The 25,566-nt window shown below is 40.9% G+C and overlaps 1 protein-coding gene across 1 annotated transcript in view; it reads left to right on the top strand.

Moving 5' to 3' along the window:
- CFAP299 (cilia and flagella associated protein 299) overlaps positions 1-25,566 on the top strand; it is a 576,588-nt gene that overhangs the window by 494,112 nt on the left and 56,910 nt on the right. The gene's annotated exons all lie outside the window — the stretch shown is intronic.

Below are 25,566 nucleotides of genomic sequence, written 5' to 3'. Positions count from 1 at the left end.
GTGGGTCTCTGATTGGCTCACTCTCATTTACTCTTATCACTGGCTTATTCTGGGATTCTTTCCACCCATCATTCTTTTTACTATTGACTCCGACCTATTCTTTCCTTCCTCTGGAGCCATGACCCCATCACATAGTAACTACTCTACACTGTCAATCTATTCACAGATCTCATTCCTCTGCCTCCTGCTCAATAGCTTTCAAGCTTAACTTCTTATGCCACTATCTCTCAACTTACTGTAGAACGACACAATAGTAGCAGCATTCTGCTTTAGTTCTCCACTGCTGTATCCAAGCTCATTAGTTGACACTTGTAACAATACTCTATTCCTCTGACATCCCTTCCATCTTCTATCCATACTTATTGCTATTATCTAAAGACTTCCTAGCCCATCACTACTTTCACGGACTTACCCCTTATCCTGTCTAACCTAGATACACGGCATATTATTTAACTTCTCTCTTGCAATAATACCCACTGCCCACGTCTTTTTGTGCTTTGAAATCATTTGCCCTGTTAACCCCCCTAAAGTAGATTGATCCTGACATCTCTTGCTTGCACCTGGAGCCATACCTCTGAGTACTGATGAAGAAAATTTCACAAAGGTGTATATGACTGCTACTAATAATTTATGATCTCCTAACTCAGCTGGAGTGGCCCTCAGCTGCCCACTCATGGGCTTTTTCTCAAATCTTAATTTCACCACCCTCCCCCAAAATACTCTAAAGTTCACTCTCTCAAAACCATTGCTCTTAACTGCTGGCCCTGACTCTTATCCACATATGATTTGCTTCACATTTCACAGAGAATATTGGGTCTAAATATAGAAACTACCACCTGATCTGTCAGTCTTTCTGTCAACCAAAATTGACTCATAAACCAGCCCCCCGCCCCCGAGTGCCCTTTTGATAATTTCTAGTCACAATTTGATTCTGACAGCTATTGGTCTCTGAGCTTGCCATCTACATTCAGAACATGTCTTCCCCTGAGTCTAAAAAAAAAAGTTCATTCTCATTAAGTGCAATATTCTCTCATATTTCTTTTAGATTCAGAGAAAAAAAGAACTCATTGGGCTGTTTAGAGCCAATTCAACTTGTTTTTGATACTTTTCATCTGTCTTTCCAGCTATACTTCATCTATTGTTCCCTCTTTTTTTATAGATTCTCAAACTGACCCTGTCAACTGGCTACTTTATTTTGCCTCTAAACATACTGAAGTAATTTCTATAAAGAAAGGAAATCCCCTTTGTACTCCAACCATTGCCCTAACTCTCTTTCAGTTTCCAGATAAACTCTTCAAAACAAGTATCTCCAATTCTCACTTCTCATAGAGTTGCTAACGCATGGTGATTGGTCCTCTGCCACCATTATTCAAATGAAACAACTCCTGATAAATTCACCAATGACTGCCAATTTTGAAATCCTGTGGATTATTTTCAGTTCTCATCTTATTTAACTTCTTTAAATTATTGGATTAGTGTTGATTAAACTTCATGCTGATCAACCCTTTCTTCTCAAAACTATTTGAGTACTCTAACCTCTTACTCCCAGAATCTGTCATTGAACTCTCCCGTGTATATTTATACATATTGGTATTCAGCAGATTCATCCTTGGACTTCTTTTCTTACCATACACTGTATGTTCTCTTGGGTCATTTGATCACTTCTCTGGAGTAGACTAGTCTTCACAACTACAACCTGAGCACAGATCTCTCTTCTTTATTTCAGACTCAATTATTCTACTGCTCACTTCAGAGAACTCTCAGTATCCCATTAGCACCTAATATTATTTTCAAAATTAAACTTATTTTAATCCCTGAAGCCTGCTGTGTCTTTTTTATCCTCTATTTTGGAAAAAAGCACCACCCCTGCAACCAGAAACAAAATCAGATATCAACCCAGACCTCTTCCTCTTCATAACTACCCCTATCTATATATATAAAAGGCTAAGTGACCATCACATCCAAAACAATTGAACGGACAAGCAAACAGGCTGCATGGGGCGACCAGGCCGGCAGGGGGCTTAGTGAGGGGCAACCAAACAACCGAGCAGCAGGCTGTGTGGGGTGACCACGCCAGCAGGGGGTTAGTGAGGGGCGACCAAACAACTGAGCATCAGGCTGCATGGGGCAACCAGGCCCACAGGGGGGGCAGTTGGGGCGACCACGCTGACAGGGGGTGCAGTAAAGGGTGATCAGGCCATCAGGGGGGGGCACTAAGGGTCAACCAGGCCAGTGGGGGGGGGGAGTTGGGGGCAACCAGGCCGGCAGGGGGGACAGGTAGGTGGGATCAGGCAGGCAGGCAGGTGAGCAGTTAGGAGCCAGTGGTCCTGGATTGTGAGAGGGATATCTGACTGCCAGTTTAGGCCCAATCCGCAGGGTCCCGGATTGGAGAGGGTGCAGGCTGGGCTGAGGGGACCCCCCCATGCATGAATTTCATTCACTGGGCCTCTAGTAACTAATAATTTACTAAAAATACTAGATTCTATTGCCTTAACAGCTTTGTTTATATTAAAACATATACAGGTAAAATAATTCACTTGTTAACACTTAAGTATAAATCTTTATCTAATAATAATATTTTAAAAGAAAACATGATGACATTATAACACCTAACAAAATAATTTCTTAATATTATTGAATACCTAGTTAGTCCTTATTCATATTTCATTGATTATCTTAAAGTTATCTTTTCACAGTTAGTTTGTTTCTGGGCTCACTCTTCCTTTTATTCATCTCTCCCTGCAATAACAGAATCTTGCTCATTTGTTATTTTCATAATAATTCTTAATATAAAATAAACAATTCATTCATCTTGGTTTTCTTCTTCAGAAGTATCTATGCTATACTTGACCTTTCCACTTTTACATAAATTTTAGAGTCAACTTATAAAGTTCACATACAATAAAAGTTATAATTTTGATTGCAATTACTTCCAAGTTGTGACCAATGTATAATTAATTGGCATTGTTTATAATATTGTCTTCTATTTATTTATTTTTATTTATTTACTAGAGGCCCAGTGCACGAGATTCGTGCACTCGGGGGGGGGGGGAGGGTCCCTCAACCTGTACACCCTCTCGCAGTTGGGGAGCCCTCAGGGGATGCCCAACTGACAGCTTAGGTCTGCTCCCCAACAGTTGGACTTCCTTAGTGCTGCCGCGGAGGCGGGAGAGGCTCCCACCATCATCACTGCGCTGGCCAGCTGTGAGCCTGGCTTCTGGCTGAGTGGCGCTTCCCCTGTGGGAATGCACTGACCACCAGGGGGCAGCTTCTGCATTGAGCATCTGCCCCCTGGTGGTCAGTGAACGTCATAGCAAATGGTTGTTCTGTCGTTTGGTCAATTTGCATATTAGCCTTTTATTATATAGGATGCCTTCTTTAATGTCTTTTAATAATATTTTATGATTTTTCTCAATTAGAGAGCTTTATTATTTTGCAGGGTTTTTTTCTCCTCATTTTTATATAATATTTGACTTTTGAAACAAAATTAATTTTTTTCCAATGATCCCACTGGATAATTTTTACCACGTGAATTTAAGCTGTCTATCAGAATTAAATTTCATATTTTTTCACTCAAGAGATTGCATGGCAATAAGTGACTTAAATAGTTGTTATTAAAGGAAAATATATTTGGTATACATAGTTCCATACTTAGTTCAATTAAGAACTAAAACAAAGACTTTAAAATAAAAAATTTCATGCGGTCTCTTTTTATTTACTTAACATTTGACATGCTGTTTTCTCCTGTGTAGGAAGAGACATTAGTTCTGTGATTAGAATCCTGTCTTGCAATTTTACTTGGAAAACATAATATCAACAGATAGCTGCAACTATTATGAAAAGCAGCAGTAGGGAGGACCCTGAGTACTTGCTTGATCATCTTGTCAGTTCAGACTCCATCTTGACCTTGTGCTTAAGATTCAGTACCTTCCTTTCAGCATGCGTGAATAACTTATAATTGCATGTTACAATTTACCAAATTCCTTTACACTTCTCTGTAACAACTTTGTGAAATAGGTTCGACAAGCATTATTCTTTCTGTCTGAGAGAAGAGAAAATAAAGTAAACCACTTGCTAAAAGCTCACAAGCAAATCTGAGATGAGTGTGAACAGGTTGTTAGGAATTCTAATTCACTGCTCACCTCCAGAATACTATTCTGAGCTTAAGAGCTTTTGCATCCTGAGAACGATTGCACTATATAGGATCTTTGGATTATAGTCTCCTCCACATTTAGCTTTTTAAGTTTCCATATTTATATATAGTTGAACAAAGATCTAAGATCTGCCTGTAGAGCTCTACCCATTCCTCAAATGGGATGGTCAGGAGGAAATAAAAAAGTTCCCTTTATGTTACTCTTTGGAAAGTTCATGAAATATTCTTGCCCTTGACCGAGGAATGCCCCTAAATCCTAAAGCTTTGAGAATATTATTGTCAAATTTCCCTCCACAATCCTATTGTCTGTTTTATTAAATGTTTAACATGCCAAACCTATGAAGTTAGAATTATAAAGTTGTGCTTATCCTGTGTCCTGTGCTTAAGTGCATTCTCATAAAAGCATCTGGTAACATTGGCAGGTTCCCAAGTTTAAAATAAATAAATAAAGAGTAAATGAGTCAGTGTTTCTGCAAGTGGTATACAAAATATTGCCTGTTTTAAAGTTATTAATGTTGCTCCACATCTAAATATGATGAGTGGCTAACCATTAGTATATCAGATTAGGATCTTCAACAGATAATGTATGAATTTGAAAAAGAAGGGAATGCTTTAGGTGAAATGATGATGATTGAGGAAGACTTGCCACCATGATCTGGCTTCTTGATGTTCAAAGTGTAGTCCATGGACCAGTAGCACTGATATCGCCTCTGAGCATGTAAGAAATGAGGCACCTCAGGCTCTATCCCCCAGCCACATATGGCTATAGAGCATTTTAAATGTGCCTAACCCTCAATTAAAATGTGCTATCAGTGTAAAATACACACTGATACTGAAGACATCATAAACATATAAAATATTGTATTAATTAATTCACATTAATTGCATATTAAAATAATATCTTGGATATGTTGGGTCAAATGAAACATAATTATTTTCACCTTTTTTATTTACTTTTTTAAGGTTGCTATTAGAAAATACAAATAACATATATGGCTCACATTCGTTTTCTCTTTCTCTCTCTCTCTCTCTCTCTCTCTCTCTCTCTCTCTCTTTCTCTCTCTCAGCCAGAGGTTCAATCCCATTTCAACCTTTAGGACCAATACTAATCTTAGGTAGGTGTGATATAAGAAGCCATAGATCTGAGATCACTAGTTAGTAGTATTTGGCTGAATACTTGTTTTATTTAGCCTGTACAGTGTATTTTTTTTCAATGTTTTAGAAGCAGGAAATATAATATAAATATTTTGGATTTTGCAGATTCTCTTAAAAACTAATAAGGTGTTGCCCGGCCAGCATGGTTTAGTGGTTGAGTGTCGACCTATGAACCAGGAAGTCATGGTTCGATTCCCGGTCAGGGTACATGCCCAGGCTGTGGGCTTGATCCCCAGTGTGGGACATGCAGGAGGCAGCCAATCAAAGATTCTCTCTCATCATTGATGTTTCTATCTCTCTCTCCCTCTCCCTTTCTCTCTGAATCAATAACAAAAAACAACAACAACAAACTAATAAGGTGTTCCCACAATGGGCTTTCATTCCCTTATCCCACCCATGACATAGAATTAAATAACAGCTGCTCCTTGAGATGGGATGTTTTCTCACAAGATTAACATAGACTTGACCACTCACACATACAGGCTGCTACATCATCACCCTTGAGTCACTCATTTATAGTACCTACTAGAGGCCCGGTGCATGAACTTCATGCACGGGGGTGGGGGGTGTCCCTCAGCCCAGCCTGCACCCTCTCTAATCTGGGACCCCTTGAGAGATGTCCGACTTGCCCACCGGGATCGGGCCTAAACAGGCAGTCAGACATCCCTCTCACAATCCAGGACTGCTGGCTCCCAACTGCTCACCTGCCTGCCTTCCTGATTGCCCCTAACCACTTCTGCTTGCCAGCCTGATCACCCCCTAACCACTCCCCTGCCAGTCTGATTGATGCCTAACTGCTCCCCTGACAGCCTGTTTTCCCCTAACTCCCTCCCTGAAGGCTTGGTCACCCCTAACTGCCCTCCCCTGCAGGCCTGGTCCCCCCCAACTGCTCTCCCCTGCAGGCCTGGGTCCCCCGCCCAAATGCTCTCCCCTGCAGGCCTGGTTGCCCCCAACTTCCCTCCTCTGCTGGCTTGGTCACCCCTAACTGCCCTCCCTTGCAGGCCTGGTCCCTCCCAACTGCCATCCCCTGCTGGCCTGATTGCCCACAACTGCCCTCCCTTGCAGGCCTGGTCCCTACCAACTGCCCTCCCTTGCTGGCCACCTTGTGGTGGCCATCTTGTGTCCACATGGGGGCAGCCATCTTGTGTGTTGGAGTGATGGTCAATCTGCATATTACTCTTTTATTAGATAGGATAGAGGCCTGGGGCACGGGTGGGGGCCAGCTGGTTTGCCCTGAAGGGTGTCCCAGATCAGGGTGGGGGTTCCCTTGAGGCATGGAGCTGCCTGGGCCAGGGGCCTGTGGTGGTTTGCAGGCCGGCCATGGCCCCTGGCGACCCAAGCGGAGGCCCTGGTATCTGGGGTTTATTTATCTTCTACAATTGAAACTTTGTAGCCTGGAGCGGAGCCAAGCCTTCTGCTTGCTCCGTGGCCGCAGCCTTTTTTGGGGGGATTTATGTATCTTCTATAATTGAAACTTTGTAGCCTTAAGCAGAGGCCTGGGCTGGCTAGGGTGTGTGGAAAGCTTGGCTTCCTCCATCGCCGGGGGCAACCCTAGCCTCCTGCTCTTTCCAGCTCTGTGGCTGCTGCCATTTCTGTTTGGATTTATGTATCTTCTATCATTGAAACTTTGTAGCCTTGAGTGGAGGCCTAGGCCGGCAAGGGCAGGCGGAAAGCTTGGCTTCCTCCATTGCCAGGGAAACCCAAGCCTCCCTCCTGCTCTCTGTGGCTGCAGCCATCTTGGTTGGGTTTATTTGCATATTCGCTCCTGATTGGCTTGTGGGCATGGCTTGTGGGCATGGCTTGTGGGTGTAATGGAGTGATGGTTAATTTGCATATTGCTCTTTTATTAGATAGGATGGAATTCTTCTAAGCATTTGAGTTTGTGATTTCTGATCTAAATTACTGTTGTAGATTTTAGAAGTCATATATGCAATTAGCTCAAACATTATCTCCTTTACTCAACACTCCAGTGGGTTTAATATCAGCCCTTGGGCTAGATCAAGTTGTCTCATACCATTGTGGTTAGCAAAGCTGGACTGAGTTGGAGTCTGAGATGATATTGATGCTGATGAAAATTAACTGAGCACTTCTTGTGCTCAAGGCACTGTACTTAGTAATTTATATATACCATTTAACTTACTCTTTACAACAGCCTTATGGTTAGGGATCTTTTCCACATTTTGACAAAGTATATCACAGAGGTGTTAATTGGCTTAATTTGCACACACAACTAGAGATACAAGATCAAGTAAAGATCTGGGGAACCCCAAATGCCATGATTTTTTTAAATCAATACATGATCTACTTTAGGACTTTGTGACAAAAAATTTTACTTTTCCCTTTGGTCTCATACCCAGGTTCTAGTCATTGTCAGGTCATTATTTCTTTATAAGACCTAATTTGGGATTGTTTTTCAGAACTCTAAGCAATCCTGCTCTCCGTTGTTAAGACAGGGGAATTTCAGCCATCCTGTACCACCCTTGCCACTTCCTTCTTCCACTGAGCTTGGCAGAAAGCAGCTCTTTGTACTTAACCAAGCTTTTATTTTCAGTCACTCTGAGTAAGAATTACAGTATCCCACAGCTTTGTGTGTGGAAGAGCTCTGGACGGAACTAAAAGTGTCCTTTAATTGTGGCTTCAGCCTAAAAGTCTTTAGGAAAAAATTGTCCCTGACTTGTTGAACCTCAGTTATGTCCCAGGATACTTTTAGAATCTATTCATATCCTCTGAACTGCGGTTCACATAATTGTTGTAATATTTATTTGGAATTCTTTTACAAATAAATTTAACTTTCCAATACTTATCTCATTTAGTTTCTTTTTATCCCAAGCAAAACATTAAATAATATTGTTCATGGACAACTCAAGGATAAAGAAGAGGGTTTCAAAAGTTGTATTCAGATGGACCTTCTCCTGCCTCTCTATAAAACCCAAATATACTAGAGCCAATAATACCTACGGAATTTTTACTCAAAAACTGTCTGCATTATTCTATGGTAGAATTTTATGCAGACCTTACTTGTTTTTCATTGCTTAAAAAAAAGGTAAGAATCCCAGAACAATTATCTGGTAGTCTTTTTAAATTCTAGAATATGTTTTCCTGAATATTATGTCTCTGGGTAAACCTTAAGTGAATAATTAGAGATCTGAGACAACCTCTAGTTTCTGTCAACAGTTACTGTGGCAGGCTTATTCCTTACACAAGGTTTTTCCATCATTTAAAAAGTATACATAACATAAAATTTACCATTTTAAGTGTACTATCCAGTGGCATTCAAATTGTGCAACTTTCCCAGCTTTTTCTTATAAAATTTAAAAATTTGGGGGATAGCTCAAAGAACAGTACAATAAATACCAGTAAACTTACAATGCAGACTAAACAATTGGTAATGTTTTTCCAAATTTACTTCAACTCTATAAAGTATGTTGGGGTGTGTGTGTGCCATTTTAAAGTAGCCTGCAGATTTCACCTCCAAATATTTTATTATGAATCTCATAGGAATAAGAACATTCTCCAATATAAAATTACTATTATTATTCATAAGAAAATCAGTAATTATTTTCAATTTTCATCTAACATCCAGCTCATATTTAGATTTTCTTAATTATTGTCAATATGTTTTATAGCTGGTTTGTTAACCATCATCTAATCTGCCTTTTACACACCCCTCTCCCACCTTTTCAACAAGATATTTTTTTCTTGGGCATGCTATTGACTTTTTTAAAAAGATTTACTTATTTAAATTTTATTTTTAATTATAGTTTACATTCATTATTATTTTGTATTAGTTTCAGGTGTATAGCATAGTGGTTAGACAATCATATACTTTACAAAGTGTTCCCCCTGATATTTCCAATACCCACCTGGCACCATACATAGTCATTCATTTATTATTGACTATATTCCCTATGTTGTACTTTACATTCCCAAGACTACTTTGTACCTACCAATTTGTTTTTCTTAATCACTTCACCATTTTCACCCAGTTACCCAACCCCCTCTCCTCTGGCAATCATCAATCTGTTTCTATTTTATTTATTTTGCCCTTTAGATATCACATATATGTGAGATAATATGGTATTTGTCTTTTTCTGACTGACTTATTTCACTTAGCATAATAGCCTCTAGGTCCATCTATGCTGTCTCAAATGGTAAGATTTCATTTTTTATAGCCAAGTAATATATATATATATCCTATCTAATAAAGAGGGAATATGCTAATTGACTGCCATGCCCTCAAATATGGCAGTGCTCAGAGCCAATAAGGAGGCAATATGCTAATTGACTGCACACCCTCAAAGATGGAGACACCCACCGCCACAGGTGGCAGCTTCCAGTTCCCTCAGTCCTGCCGGGGCACCTACCTCTGGAGTCCCCCAGTCCCCTCAGCTCCCCAGCCACCCAGGGCCAGCCCGAGCTGCAGGCAAGCCTCGGATGGTGGCTGCCCAGCCACACAGGGCTGCCCGGGGCTCAGGTAACCAGGGCTGGCCGAGGCTTGCGCTGCCGGCCGTGGCAGCAGCAGAGGTGTGATGGGGGCATTGCCTTTCCCTGATCGCCGGGTTGCCTCCTGCCCCTGAGGGTTCCTGGACTGTGAGAGGGGGCAGGACAGGCTGAGGGACCCCCCTCCAGTGCATATATATATAGACTGAGTGGCCAGATTATTATGACCAGCCCATCAGTACTTCGTTGGGCCACCTTTGGCCTTCAATAATGCAGCAATTCTTCTTGGCATTGACTCCACAAGATGTTGAAAGGTGATGCAAGGAATCTGACACCATGCCTGATGAATAGCACTGTCCAGTTCTGTGAGATTTGATGGTTGTGGAACCAGCTGCCTGATGGCTCTTTTAACTTTGTCCCACAAATGCTCAATTGAATTGAGATCTGGTGATTGTGGGGGCCACCTAAGCTAGGTAAAGTCTCCCTCATGTTCTTGAAACCACTCCTGCACAATACGAGCACCGTGGCATGGTGCATTGTCTTGTTGGAAGAAGCCATCTCCATTGGGATACACCATCAACATGATAGGATGAACTTGATCAGCAACAATACTTAGGTATGTTGTGCTATTCAGACATTGTTCCACATGAATTAAAGGGCCCAAATCATGCCAGGAAAACATGCCCCAAACCGTAACACTGCCTCCCCCAGCTTGAAGGGTTGTACTCATGCATGTGGGGTGCATGCTTTCATGCCGTTTCCATGAAATTCTCACTCTGCCATCTTCATGATGCAACTGGAAACATGATTCATCAGACCACATGACTTATTTCCAATGCTCGACTGTCCAATCCTTGTGTTCCTGTGCGAATTGGAGACGTTTTATCTTGGTAACTGAAGACAGCAAAGGTGTTTGAACAGGCCTTCAGCTTCCATATCCCATACGATGCAGTGTACGGCTAATTTGCCTACAAACATCAGGTGGTCATGATAATCTGGCCACTCAGTGTGTGTGTGTGTGTATATATATATATATATATATATATATATATATATATATATATCCACTGCTTTAACCACTTATCTATTGATGTACACCTGGTTTACTTCCATATCTTGGCTATTGTAAATTATGCTGCAATGAATATAGTGGTGCATCTATTCTTTTGAATTAATGACATTGACTTTTTAAAGAGATAAGGCCAGTTGCCTTTTACATTGCCATGAATTCTGGAATTGTTTCATTGTTTCCTTGTCATCTCATTTGACTTGTTTTTATGTATTTTCTTTAAGCTTGAATATGAAAATAAATACTTCATTTTATTCAGTGAATTTTTTTTCAGCAAGAATTCTCTATGTATTCCATCATATGAGTTGGTAACTAATGTCAAATTATACCATTATTAGTGATGTTCACTTTGAGACCTTAAAGAAGAATTGTTAAATATTGCTTATATTAATATTCCTTCTGTATTTTCATTTTTTGGCAAGATTTTTATTGTAGCTAAACTAACATTTATGTATTTGTATAAACCTATTTATATGTCTGTTTTCTATTTAAAATCTACATTTTTATTTATTTTTAAAAAATTATTAAGGTAACATTGGTTAATATTATCATATTAATTTCAAGTATACAGTATTATAATTCAGTATCTGTATACTCTATTGCATTCTCACAAACAAAATCTAATTTCATTTTTGTACCATATATTTGACCACTTTTAACCATTTGTCCTTCCCACAAACCCTTTCCCCTCTGGTAACCACCATTCTGTTGTCTGTATCTGGGCTTGTTTTTTTGTTTTAACTTGTTGGTTTACTACTTTTTGGTTTTATATTCTACATATGAATGAAATCAAATGGTTTTTGTCTTTTTCAGTCTGACTTAATTCATTTAGCATAGTTCCCTCATAATTCATCTTTTTTATTGCAAATGGCAATATTTCATCTTTTTTATGGATGAGTAGTATTCCGTTGTGGGGTATATGTGTGTGTGTGTGTGTGTACCACATCTTCTTTATCCATTCATCTGTCAATAGATCCTTAGGTTGTTTCTATATCTTGGCTCTTATAAATAATGCTTCAATGAATATAGGGATACATCTATCTTTTTAAATTAGTATTTTCATATTCTTCAGACAAAGAAAAAGAGTTGCTGGATCATATGGTACTTCTATTCTTAATTTTTTAGGGATCCTCCATACTGTTTACTATAGTGACTGCACCAATTTACAACCTGCCCCCAACAGAGTATGGGGATCCCCTTAAGAAAGGATATGTAGGCCAAAACCGGTTTGGCTCAGTGGATAGAGCATCAGCCTGCGGACTGAAAGGTCCCAGGTTTGATTCCGGTCAAGGGCATGTGACTTGGTTGTGGGCACATCCCCAGTGGGAGGTGTGCAGGAGGCAGCTGGTCGATGTTTCTCTCTCATCGATGTTTCTGACTATCTATCACTCTTCCTTCCTCTCTGTAAAAAATCAATAAAATATATTTAAAAAAAAAAAAAAGAAAGGATATGTAGCAAATTAGTCTTGATATCCAGAATATTTTATTAAATTTTCTAAATTAAAAAAAGGATGTATTTGTTATAACAAATTTAAATAAAGTTAAAATTATAGTGTAGAGCTATCGGGACTCATATGCAACTTCCAATGTGCAAATAGACATTGTGTCAAAATTGCACTTGTTTATTGTTTGGAACTCAAAACCATTTCCCTAAACTTAAAGAAACTGCCAGTTAATTTCACAGGCCTTCCCACAACATGCCAAACCCATTATTTCCCTTAAAAATTAATTTTGTTGTATGTGTCAAGAAGAAACTTTAAGACATCAAAAATATATCTCCACCTTTTTACAATTTCCCTATCTCCACTACATGGTGACCATCCCATTTGGGTTAATAAAATAAGCAGGAATGCACCAAGATTATCTTCCTGCAGACACCCTACCTGTGGCCATCACAAAATCGTAAAAGTAAAGTAACATGATGCTTTAGGGACCACATCTTGCTCTCCAGAGTAGCAGGCAATATCATTTTCTATTCTTGAAATACATATTAGTCAATACATTTCAGATAGATTTTGTTCAAAAGTCCAACATTCATAATGTAAGGAACACTAAAAAATTGGTGATGAGTGGAAATCTAGAAATATAAGGATGTTTGAGGGTAAATCTCACAAATGAGAAGAGTAGTAATGGCTTGCTTTAGAATGAAAGGATAGATACAACAGAAGTGAAACTAGGTTTTAGAGCTCCTAATCCCTAGTCCAGATTCTTAGCATTCAACCATATTGTGTATTTTTCCATTTGTACATATGACTTGCGGCTCTTTACTTTCTTTTTAAAGATCTTATTATAATGATATTATTTTTAAACATACTACTATTATTATAACCATATTACTATATGATATTCTAAGTCTGGACATTTGCCATTGATTCACAAAATTTGTTGTTATGGCAGGACAAAATTTTCATTAGATTTCTAACTATCAGATAACAATAAAACCACTGTATGAGTTCACCAGATCAAAATTCATCTCACCCCATGAAAAACAACTTATAGAATAATTAAAATTTTAGTATAAGCTTTTATTGTTTTCATAAATATCCAAGCATATAGTGCATGATATGTGTACTCTCTGAATTTTCTTCTTGTTTTAGTATGAAATAATTTTTCTATGTCATCAAATTCCCATTTGGTTCTAATTTGTTACATAAAAGGATTGCATTGGGCAGTAAGTGCTTAAACTTTAGAACCTCAATGGCCAAGTTACTTAAAAAATTAAACTCATTCCATTTCTACTAATTAATGTAATTGAATGAAACAAGTTTCTTCAAACAATATATAATTTCATTTTGAAATATTACAAAATGTTAGTCACAGAAAAGAATTTCAAAACCAGAACAACAATTTGAAATATTGAATTGATCTTAAAGATTTAGTTATAAAGAGAACAATTTGTGTGTTATTTTATATTTTTCCTATGCCTACTTTTAGGCATAAAAATGGTCATTAAAAAAAACCTGAATAATTAAGTTTAATTTGATGATCTCTCAATTTGTATAATGGGCAAATTTGAGGACAAATGAAACAGAAACCCTGACTTAATTATGCCATACCCTCGCCTCTTTCTATAAGATGATCCAGGAAAGATTTCACACATAGTTCTAAACACACTCAACTGAAGTAGTCAAATCTAACAGCAGTTTCACTGAGCTTTTGAATTAAGGAATGAATAATGTAATTCATTGATTTTCTCGCATTAGCACAATTAGATGTTATTTAGCTACAAAACAGCAGCACTATGTATATGTTCAAAGTTTTACACACACACACAACATATAGTAAAGCTTTGTTGACATATTAATATTATGAGTCATTTATGTTCAATCAGCCATACATTTGTAAAGGCACAACTGAAGGGAAGTGAACTTGTCTGGGACATGGACCTAAAAATCCCACACAAATATTTTTATGCTTTTCACATGTGGTATGGTTACTTTCTATCAATATTTATATTTGACTTTTACTTATTTTTTACATACTCATTATTTTAAGAAAGAGTGTGAACCATATAAGACCTTAAGCTATGTAACTCTCACAAACACCCCTTACAACCTAGGGGCATAGAAAGGGAGTGGACTGACAATTCTCAGGGGGAAAGGGGTGTGGGGGATGCGGGAAGAGACTGGCCAAAAATCGTACACCTATGGATGAGGACAGTGGGGGGCGGGGTAAGGGCATGGGGTGGGGTGGGGTGGGAACCGGGTGGAGGGGAGCTATGGGGGGAAAAAGAGGAACAACTGTAATAATCTGAACAATAAAGATTTATTAAATTAAAAAAAAGAATTATTACATTATGATAACTGAGTGTGTAGAAACAAGTATAAGGAAACTACATAGTACCCTCTGGATGAGGGAGAGTAGCCAAGGGAGAACAAAGTTGCAAGGGGGTCCCCTCCCCAAGGCTGGGGTTCAGACCTCAGGAAAGAATATCGTTCAGCTCCCTGGAAAACAAAATGGCTTACTGGTTTGTTCTTGTGAGAGCTGATTGGAGTTGCTGGGAGAGCAGGGGTCTCCCCTCTAGAATGCAGCATAAAGAAAACTGATCAGCAACCAGAGGTTTGGGTGTGCATAAGGGCTGGGGCTCCTGGGAGCAGGCAGGCCACACAGGCTGGAAGAGGAAATAATGGCTCTTGAAAACCCTCCAGACTTCTTGCAGTCTACATGTGGGCCTGCACAGGGAATGAGGGCAGTGACGTGGACAGCAAGCCTTCAGGACACCAGTTGCTGTGTGGAGGAGGGGTTGTGTGTACCTCTGTACCAAAATGTAATGAAATGTAATAATAATAATTTCTTAAGTAGTTTAGCTTCTTTAAGTATAACCCAGAATTCAACCTCTCACTCCCTCTCTCACTTTTAAATAAAGAAATCAGTAAACAAGTCCAACATTAGGAATGCCAACATACCTCCTCTTTAGTTCCCCAAATCTCTATCCAATTATCATCTATCTGAGTGGAAGTTGCAATACCAAACCTATGGGATTTTATTGTTTAAATTGTAGAGCATTCTGGGTGCCTTTGACTATGATGCACTGTCCAAAAAATACAGAAAATTAACATGGAAAGGAAAGGGAAGGAAAAAGGAAAGAAAGGGAGTAAGGGAAGGGAGAAGTAAGGCAGGAAGACAGTAAGAGAGGAGGAAAGGAGAGAGGAAGGAAGGAAGAAATTGCTTGATGTTTATTGAAATATCTCTAAATTAGGAAATCTCCTTGAATCTTTTCATGTGTGAATATATGAGACAAGTGTAAAGAATTATTGCTTTGGTTGTTCAACTCAGGTTAAGTAAAGTCATTTTAACATTTGGGTGAAATACTCGATAGAAGTTGATTAATCAACCTTTAGCAGAATGAAATTAGAAACTTTCTCAATTTTCTGGAAAAGTCTGTTTTGTTTCTTTATTTTCTGAATGCATATGTTATGTTCTTCATAAATCTAGGACCTGACCACACTAGTTTTCAAATAATACATGTGATTTGAAGGATGCAGAACTGGATAAGGATGTTTTATGTTTTTCTATAATCAAGTTCCCTTGAATACTCCTTTTTTAAAAAAAGTGTAGCAGTGAGAACTGTAACAAAGAAATTTCAGTCACTGTTTCTGTGAAAGCCATATAGGATTAGCCCATAGTTTAAACTTGTGTAAAGATGAAAATGAGCTCGTTAGTTCATCTGGCAAGCAGCTGTACAGAACTGTGGATGACAGTGGTAAGGAAAAACCACTATTAGGTAAACAAAGCAACAGAAAGATGGTAAAAAGGGTAAAGGAATAAGAAATTAGAATCCATTCAAACAAAACTTATTTGGCTGAATGAGGAAAAAAGTCTTTTCCTGCCAACTCAGTAAATGTTTAATCGGTAAAAGCATGCTTCCACATCTGGCTTAAGTTTAATATTGTAAATATTTCCTCCTTAATTTTTTATTTTATTTTTTATGTAAATTTTGGTTTATTAACAAGAATAAAATAAAAATCAGTGGATATATATGGTATTAATATTACAACTGCTAAATGTTTCAAATAAAAATATTCCAAATACAAAATATTACCTACTCTCTAACATGTGCTAATAAAAGTGTCTAAAGAAGAAAAATGAAAATACCAGAAATAATAAACATTTACATATATTGTTTGAGTTTGAGTCACCTAATATATTCCATACTATAAAGGAAAATTCTCCAAATGAACAGAGGGATAATTGCAATATAGCATGATTTTCAAAGTGGGTTTAATTCATTCAAAAGAAAAAAAGGAAGTAAAAAATAATTCACTTATGTTTATTTGTTTGAGGATATTATTTTAATGTTTGTATCCAGGAATGAATTAGTTCCAAACTGAATTATTCCTAATTTTCTGAGGAAAGACTCTGAGGGAAACTTCTACTCTTCAAGTCAACCACACAAATTAACATGTGGCTTCCTAGCGCTTCCTGGCCACTCTTTCCAGGGCTTGAAAACGTCATGTCATGTGGAAGGCAAATAAGTCCTCAAAAAGAAGCTAAATTGAATTAATTGGAAGTCTAAGTATCAGAGAATAGAAATAAGTAAAAATGAGCAATATTTTTTCTCTATTTCTGCATCCTATATAATAAAGAGGTAATATGCAAATTGACTATCATGCCCTCGCACAAGATGGCTGCCCCCATGTGGTCACTAGATGGCTGCCACAAGATGGCTGGCAGGGGAGGGCAGTAGTGGGTGATCAGGCCAGCAGGGGAGGGCAGTTAGGGGCAACCAGGCCAGAAGGGGAGGGCATTTGGGGGCGACCAGGCCAGCAGGGGAAGGCAGTTGGGGGCAATCAGGCCGGCAGGGGAGCAGTTAGGCATTGATCAGGCTGGCAGGGGAGTGGTTAGGGGGTGATCAGGCTGGCAGGCAGAAGCGGTTAGGGGCACTCAGGCAGGCAGGCAGGTGAGTGGTTGGGAGCCAGCAGTCCTGGATTGTGAGAGGGATGTCCAACTGCCGGTTTAGGCCCAATCCGGATCATGCCTAAATGGGCAGTCGGACATCCCCTGAGGGGTCCCAGATTGGAGAAGGTGCAGGCTGGGCTGAGGGACAACCTCCCGCTCCAGTGTACAAATTATGTGCACCAGGCCTCCAGTGTAATAATAAAGATAATAACTTATACTTGTGATTTTATAGCACATTTTCACAAGCATTATGGCATTTTAATATTCCTCACACATACATTTTATTTCACCTAATAATTACAACACAATGACTCAGAATAATAAAATGTAATGTATTTTTCTAGAAATGCTATAATAAAGTATCTATAAAGAATTATAGGAACATAAATTAAGGTATAATTAATCATTTGGGGAAGTACACGAAAGGCTGCTGCATGAAAACACTAATTCAGTCTGTCCTTGAAAAATGTGTAGCATAGTGGAGCAAAGGGCATTCCACATATGAGCAAAAAACAAGAAAACATGGCAAATTTTAGAAACAGTGAGTAGCTGATACCTATTCAACAATGTCAATCCCCTAGATTTGTCATATTCTAGAACCAAGCTGAAATGAAGATAATACATATACCGAAAGAGCTTAGTGGGCTAGCAGGAAGTTATTAGCAGGGTATTCCAATGCAATTTCTATCATTGCAGGAGAAACTAAAAGGTTCTAAAATTTATGTCATGAAATTCATAATTACATATTAACATCTACTTGGAACTAAGCTGTAGCTGACATTGGGAATTCTGTAATTGACAGGAAAAGGTTAATTTCTATCAGAATGTACATATTCTAGTAATAAAACAGACACAAAAATTGCTAGATGTGCTGACCGGTGTTCTTAGTTACAGACAAGAGAGTCCACTGAAGTTGGCTTAGAACTTAGAACAAAGAGATTTAATCCTATATAATAAAGAGGTAACATGCAAATTGACCATCACTCTAACACACAAGATGGCCACTCCCATTTGGTCAAAGATGGCTGCCCCCATGTGGACACAAGATGGCCATCACAAGATGGCCAGCAGTGGAGGGCAATTGGGGGTGATCAGGCTAGCAGGGGAGAGCAGTTGGGAGGGACCAGGCCTGTAAGGGAGGGATGTTGGGGGCAATCAGGCCTGCAGGGGAAGGCAGTTAGGGATGACCAGGCTGGCAGAGGAGGACAGTTGGGGGCGATCAGGCCTGCAGAGGAGGGCAGTTGGGGGGGACCAAGCCAGCAGGGGAGGGCAGTTAGGGGTGACCTGGCTGGCAGGGGAGTGCAGTTAGGGGCAATCAAGCTGGCAGGGGAGCAGTTAGGTGTCGATCAGGCTGGCAGGCAGAAGTGGTTAGGAGCAATCAGGAAGGCAGGCAGGCGAGCAGTTGGGAGCCAGAAGTCCTGGATTGTGAGAGGGATGTCCGATTGCCCGTTTCGGCCTGATCCCACCGGCATCGGCCTAAATGGGCAGTCGGACATCCCCCGAGGGGTCCCAGATTGGAGAAGGTGCAGGCTGGGCTGAGGAACACCCCCCCCCCATGCACAAATTTCATGCACCGGGCCTCTAGTCTACACTAATAAAAGAGAAACATGCAAATTGACCATCATTCCACTACACCCACCAGCCAATCAGGAGCAAGTATGCAAATTAACCCAACAAAGATGGCAGCGGCCACAGAGCGGGAGCAAGCAGGAGGCTTGGGTTACCCGCGGTGATGGAGGAAGCCAAGCTTCCCGCCCGCCCTGGCTGGCCCTGGCCCCCACTCAAAGCTACAAAGTTTCAATTATAAAAGATAAATAAATCCTAGATATCTGCATCCAGTGAGCCCTGGCCTCCACTCAAGGAGGTGCTGGAAAGAAAAAAAGAAAAGAAAAAAAGGAGGGGCTGGGAGCCTGGATCGCCGGGGGGCATGGCCAGCCGGAAAACAGCCCTCAGCTCCTCACCCAGGCTGGCCACACCCCCATGGGCTGAGGGTCCCCGCTGGGGGGCTTGACCAGCCTGCAAACAGCCATCAGCCCCTCATGCAGGCTGGCCAGGCACCCCAGCGGGGACCGCCACCCTGAAGCGGGAGTGGCCAACCTGAAAACAGCCCTTAGCCCCTCACCCAGGCTGGCCAGGCACCCAGTGGGACCCCCCAACCCTGAAGGGGTTGTGGCCAGCCTGCAAACAGACATAAGCCCCTCACCCAGGCTGGCCATGCCCCCCCAGTGGGGACCCTCACCCCATGGGTGCGTGACCGGCCTGCAAACCACCACAGGCCCCTCGCCCAGGCTGCCCCATACCCCAAGGGAACCCCCACCCTGATCTGGGACACCCTTCAGGGCAAACCAGCTGGCCCCCATTCAAGCACCAGGCCTCTATCTATAATAATAAAAGGGTAATATGCTAATTAGACTCAGAGACCTTCCAGAAGACCTTCCGGATGTTCTTCTGGACAAAGCCATGGTGGCAGGGCCAAGGTAGAGGCGCTTAGAGGCCAAGAGGGGAGGGCAGTTGTGGGTGATCAGGCTGGTGGGGGGCAGGGACATTGGGAATAAGCAGACCAGCAGGGGGGCCAGTTGGGGGCAAGCAGGCCATCAGTGGGGGTCAGTTGGAGGTGATCAGGACAGCAGGGGGGGCAGTTTGGAGTGAGCAGGCCAGCAGGGGGGCAGTTGGGGGTGAGCAGGCCAGTAGGGAGGGAAGGTGGGGGTGAGCAGGCCAGCAAGGGGGGGGGCAGTTGGGAGTGATCAGGCTGGCGGGGTGGCATTTGGGGGTGAGCAGGATGGCGGTGGGGGGCAGTTGGGGGCGAGTAGGCAGGCAGAGTGGTTAGGGGCAATCAGGCAGGCAGGCAGGCAGGCAGGCAAGTGAGTGGATAGGAACCAGCAGTCCCAGATTGTGAGAGGGATGTCCAACTGCCGGTTTAGGCCCGATCCCTGTAAACTGGCAGTAGGACATCCTTTGAGGGGTCCCAGATTGGAGAGGGTGCAGGCCAGGCTGAGGGACAGCCCCTCCCCCCCCCGCCCCCCCCCCCCCCCCGTGCATGAATTTCATGCACCAGGCCTCTAGTAAGCATATAAACAGCTCACAAAATCACTTGGAGGATAAAAAAAACAGACTCTAGATTGTTCCCACACTTAAGCCACATGGCAGAACTGAACTGACAAGGAAGCTTCAGCCTCCACCATAAGTCAGAAAGGTATATCAGGAAGCCTGCACCAGCCTTGACAGCTCCAGAAATGTGCTGCTTCCGCAACATTCAGGGGCTGCAGTGTCTGGAATCTCCTGCCACATCTGACAAGCTCTAGAACTGTGCTTTTTCTGCTGTCATTTGTTTTAGCAACATTGTTCCTCATGTCCTTTTTCTCTTCCCAAATAACTTAGTTCCGAATTAATTTCTCTTGTGAAAGCTTTTAATTGGTAAAACTAAATCACATGGAAAAACCCAGCTGCGAGGAAAACTTAGAAAAGTAGGGTGCAGTACAGGAAGGCACACCAGAAAGGGATTAGAGTGGGTGCTGTGCAAAACAATCCATGGTATCTGACAAAAGTGGTGAGTAAATTATCTAAGTTACAATTTCTCATAAATAATAATTTCAAGGAAATAAATAGGAAGCAAAGTCAGGATAAACAGGCAGGAGCTGCTAGACAAGATGATCAAGGACAGCCTCTCTGAATAGGTCAAATTTAGGCTCATTTCTAAAAGATGAGAAGTGCTTCCTGACTTCCCACAGGGAAAGAAAGGAAAGGATGAGTTTGGGCAAAAAGATCATACAGAGTCTACTACCCGTGTTTCCCCGAAAATAAGACAGTGTCTTATATTAATTTTTGCCCCCAAAGACACGCTAGGTCTTATTTTTAGGGGATGTCTTATTTTCCCATGAAGAAGAATACGGTACACATTTATTGTTAAATGAAAATAAAGGAAATTTATTACCTGTATACGGTACGGTAGTACGGTAGTTGTCAACACAACCAGACAAACTGTGAATCCTACAGTATCAAGAATTTACTCATTTATTCAATGACTATCATGTCATCATCTTCTGGAACATCATCATAACAATCCAATTCCTGAATTTCCTGGTGAATTTCTTGTGACTCCATTTCTTTCAGAATCAGTGGACCAAATCTTTCATGTTTAGCAAGAGCACTGTCTTTAAATGAGTACTTCTTGTCAAGGTAGCCTGCTCGCAGTGCATTTGCAATGCAACTGTCAGTGATTTTCTCCCATGAATTCTTCACCCAAGTCACAACTTCTTGCAGTTTAGGTTTCACAAAGTTTCCACGCTGATTTCTCTCCGTTCTATTTTCAATGTAGTCATTAATTTTCATGCGCAAATTGTCTTTGAATGGCTTGCTTATTGCAATACCAAGAGTCTGTAGATAGGCCGTCATTCCTGCGGGAATCATTATCTGATCTATTTTTCTTTCGTGAAGAAATGTCTTCATGTCTTTAGCACGGTGAGTGCTGGCTGCACCCAGACTAGCAGACCTCTTTGGCTCCCTCGCATAACAAGCGGCAGCATTAAATAGACCCACTTCCTTATAACTGCTTGTGTGGCCCAGGCTTTTTCAGTTTCAGGAATAAAAACGCCCAAAATACGTTCAATCTTTTCCTTCTTGCCCTTAGAAATGATTAAAGGTGGGATTTTAGTGCCATCCAGATGAATTGCCAAAATACGGGAAACACGTGCACTTTCGTAAGCAGTGGAGGGAATGTACGCTAAGGAGGCACCCCGCTGTTCAATTGTTGTTTGAGATGATTGGCCCATAAACACTGCAGTTTCATCCATAGCAATCATGTTGGAAAGATTGTATTTAGAGAAGTCAGCATCATCAATAAAGGACTTGAATGCAAGTGCTCACTTAATAACTTGAGTATCTTCCAACCTAAACAATGTTGTAGATCTTCTTAAAGACAGTTCACTTCACTGAAGGAAATTATCCAGCCGGTGTTGTGATGCTTTGAAGTCTTCGGGGGCTATGTCAAACTGTGGTGCCATTGCAAGGGCAAATTCTTGAATCTGAGCCATATTCACAACCAAAGCCTTTGCTCTCCTGTCAACAACCCATTCACAGATCAGGTCTTCCAGCTTGGAAAATAATGGTTGCCGACCTGATCCACACTTGTGCTTTTTAGCATTTCCCTTGTCCACTTGTTCAATGAGGTTACCATACTCTGCTCACCATTTTCGGACCAATCAGACACTCAACATCTTCTCTTTGCAGAAAGCAGTAAGATTTTGGCCCCAAGAGTCTTCCACGATTCCTTTCTTGTACTCCATGGAGTAGCTTTTTCTTTTTGCGCTTATTTCAAGGGGTAAAAAAAAAGGAATTGGGGTATCAAGGTGGGGGGAGGGGTATCACTCAAAATGACACAGGGGGGATCAGAGGGGGGAATCAAAATGGCACAGGAGAATCAGAGGCGGGATTACCATTTTAGTAACCCCTTTTGATCCTCCTGTGTCATTTTGATTGTCCCCTCTGATCCTCCTGTGTCATTTTGATTGTCACTGGTTGCTAGACGCCAGTTGGGGCGGCCCTAGCGACCAGTTTACGGTAAATTAATTTTCATTCTGAGACAGAGCCTGGGGGCCTTATTTTCGGGGATGCCTTATATTTCACTCAGAAGGAAACCTGTAAGTAGGTCTTATTTTCGGAGGATGTTTTATTTTCGGGGAAACATGGTAGTTAAAGAATAAGATTTCTAGAACCTCTCTGACCCTTACTTTATGATCTTGGGCAAATTACTCAATTTCTAACTTATTATCTTTGTAAAAAATCTAAATTTTTGTTATTATTAACTTTTCTAAGAGGTTAAGTTTGAATTACTTATGAGATACATCTAAGTTGAGAATAAAATTTGTACAAATACAAATACAAATACATAGATACAAATTAACAGATACAAATTCATAGGAAGTTGGAGCTGAAATCTCTGGGAAAGAATATAACTAGGGCAGAAAAGACCAGAGATATAATATGGAAATGCCACATTTAAATGTTGGGAAGAGGAAAAGAACCTAATAAATTAAACTGAGAGAGAAGGTACAATGTCACAAGAGGAAAAGCAGAACATAGTCATCACATGGAATTCAAGAGAGAAAAGTATTTCAGGAAAGATGTGATGGAAACCAGTATGAAGGTTTCTCAAAAAATCCTATCTAATAAAGAGGGAATATGCTAATTGACACTCATGCCATCGCAAAGATGGCGGCACCCACAGCCAATAATTAGGGAATATGCTAATTGACTGCCCCACCCTCAAAGATGGTGGTGCCCACAGCCACAAGATGGCAGCACCCAGTCCCTTCAGCCCTGCCGGGCAGAAGGAGCATGGCAAGGCGCCTCCCTCCAGAGTCCTCCAGTCCCCTCAGCCCCCTCAGCCACCCAGGGCTGGCCTGAGGCTCAGGAAAGCCTCAGATGGTGGCTGCCCAGCTATCCAGAGCTGCCTGAAGCGCAGGTAACCAGGGCCGGCCAAGGCTTGTGCTGCTGGCAGTGGCAGCAGCAGAGGTGTGATGAGGTGTCACCTTCCCCTGACCGCCGGGTCGCCTCCTGCCCCTGAGGGCTCCCGGACTGTGAGAGGGGACAGGCCGGGCTGAGGGACCCCCCCTCCAGTGCATGAATTTTCATGCACTGGGCCTCTAGTAAAAATAGAACTACTTCTCTGGCCAGATGTCTCAGTTGGTTGGAATGTCATCCTGTACACCAAAAATGTTTGTGGATTTGATTCCCAGTCAGGCTGTTTTCAGGAGGTAACTGATCAATGTTTCTATCTCACATCAATGTTTCCCTCTCTCTCTGTGTCTCTCTCTCTTTCAAATAAATATTCAGGTAAGGATTTTTTTAAAAATATAACTACTGCCCTAACTGGTTTGGCTCAGTGGACAGAGCATTGTCCTGTGGACTGAAAGGTCCCAGGTTCAATTCTGGTTAAGGGCATGTACCTTGGTTTCGGGCACATCCCTAGTAGGAGGAGTGCAGGAGGCAGCTGATCAATGTTTCTTTCTCATCGATGTTTCTAACTCTCTATCCCTCTCCCTTCCTCTCTGTAAAAAATCAATAAAATATATTTAAATATATATGACTACTATACTTCTGGGTACATTTTCAAAGGAAATGAAAACAGGATATCAAAGAGTAATTTGTACCCACATGCAGCAATCTTTACAATATCCAAGATATGGAAACAACCTATGTGTCCATCAATGGATGAATGGTAAAAGAAGAAGTGAAACTATAGAATAGACAGCTGTGGAACATGTAGCACAAATCACCACCATAGTAAGCAACAAATCAGATGGCACGCAGCCTATTGAGGCAGGACCTCTCCCTTGGAAAGTACAAAAAGTGGAGAAGCGATGTGGAGGGGTAAACAAAATATACCCAGTGCAGTATATTCACACACCACACACACACATTGAACACATTACATATTAATTTATTTTAATTTTTGAAATCCATTGTTTTATCAAAGGGTTGATTTTTTTTATTTTTATTTTAGCAACTATCAGAATCTGCTAGGAACACTCTTTCCTTTCGGAAACCATCCAAGAAGCAGTATAGTGATGTAATGAGTGTTATGAGATATTTATATTAAACATTACAGGTATTCCTGAGGGAAAAAAAGAGCAAAAGTCATTTGCTCTCATGTCACCAAAGAGAGTAAATGCTTTTTAATAAAGATATTTGGTTTCACTTTATCAATTTTAAGAGGTTTCATGACCCATAGGTAGTGCCACAGGTATATGACAGCCTGTTTTATCTGCTTAGAACTTTAAAACCCACTGAAACTGGGTCACTGTGCAAGTTTTCATCTAATTCCACCATCTAGAATAACAGGTTTTTGGACTAAGATTTTATAATTATTAACATTTTATCCTCTTGGCCTGATCACTGCCAGCTGTTTATCCAACTTTCTCATTTCTTTTGGATATGAATACCTAGTTTAGCTTGAATATGACTAGATTCTTCTTAAGCCTACATTTTCCAACGAGAGCTCTAAATTAAATCTTCTTTTAAAGATTTAGAATACTTTTCATTTTTTCTTCTCAAGAGTTGCCAATTGAATTTTTCTCCCTTCCTCCCGAGTTAGCCAACTAGCTTTTGGCTTAGCCTGATGTTTGTTCTCCCTCTCCTCATCTCTGAACCCCCATCTCTAAAATTATACACTTTTGCATATATATATATATATATATATATATATATATATATATATAACATTGGGAGCGGAACTTTTAAATAGTAAACCTGTAATATCTTTCACCTGAATCAGGTGCTTCCCTCTTTCTCATGTGAGATGCCCTGAACCTACAGTTCATCTGTGAGAAAAGTTTGATCATTTTCTTCTAAG

This window comes from Plecotus auritus (genome assembly GCF_963455305.1).
Source record: "Plecotus auritus genome assembly, chromosome: 1".
Lineage (NCBI taxonomy): Eukaryota > Metazoa > Chordata > Mammalia > Chiroptera > Vespertilionidae > Plecotus > Plecotus auritus.
Note: the sequence above shows the minus strand (reverse complement) of the source record. Positions and strands in the feature narration are given on the sequence as shown.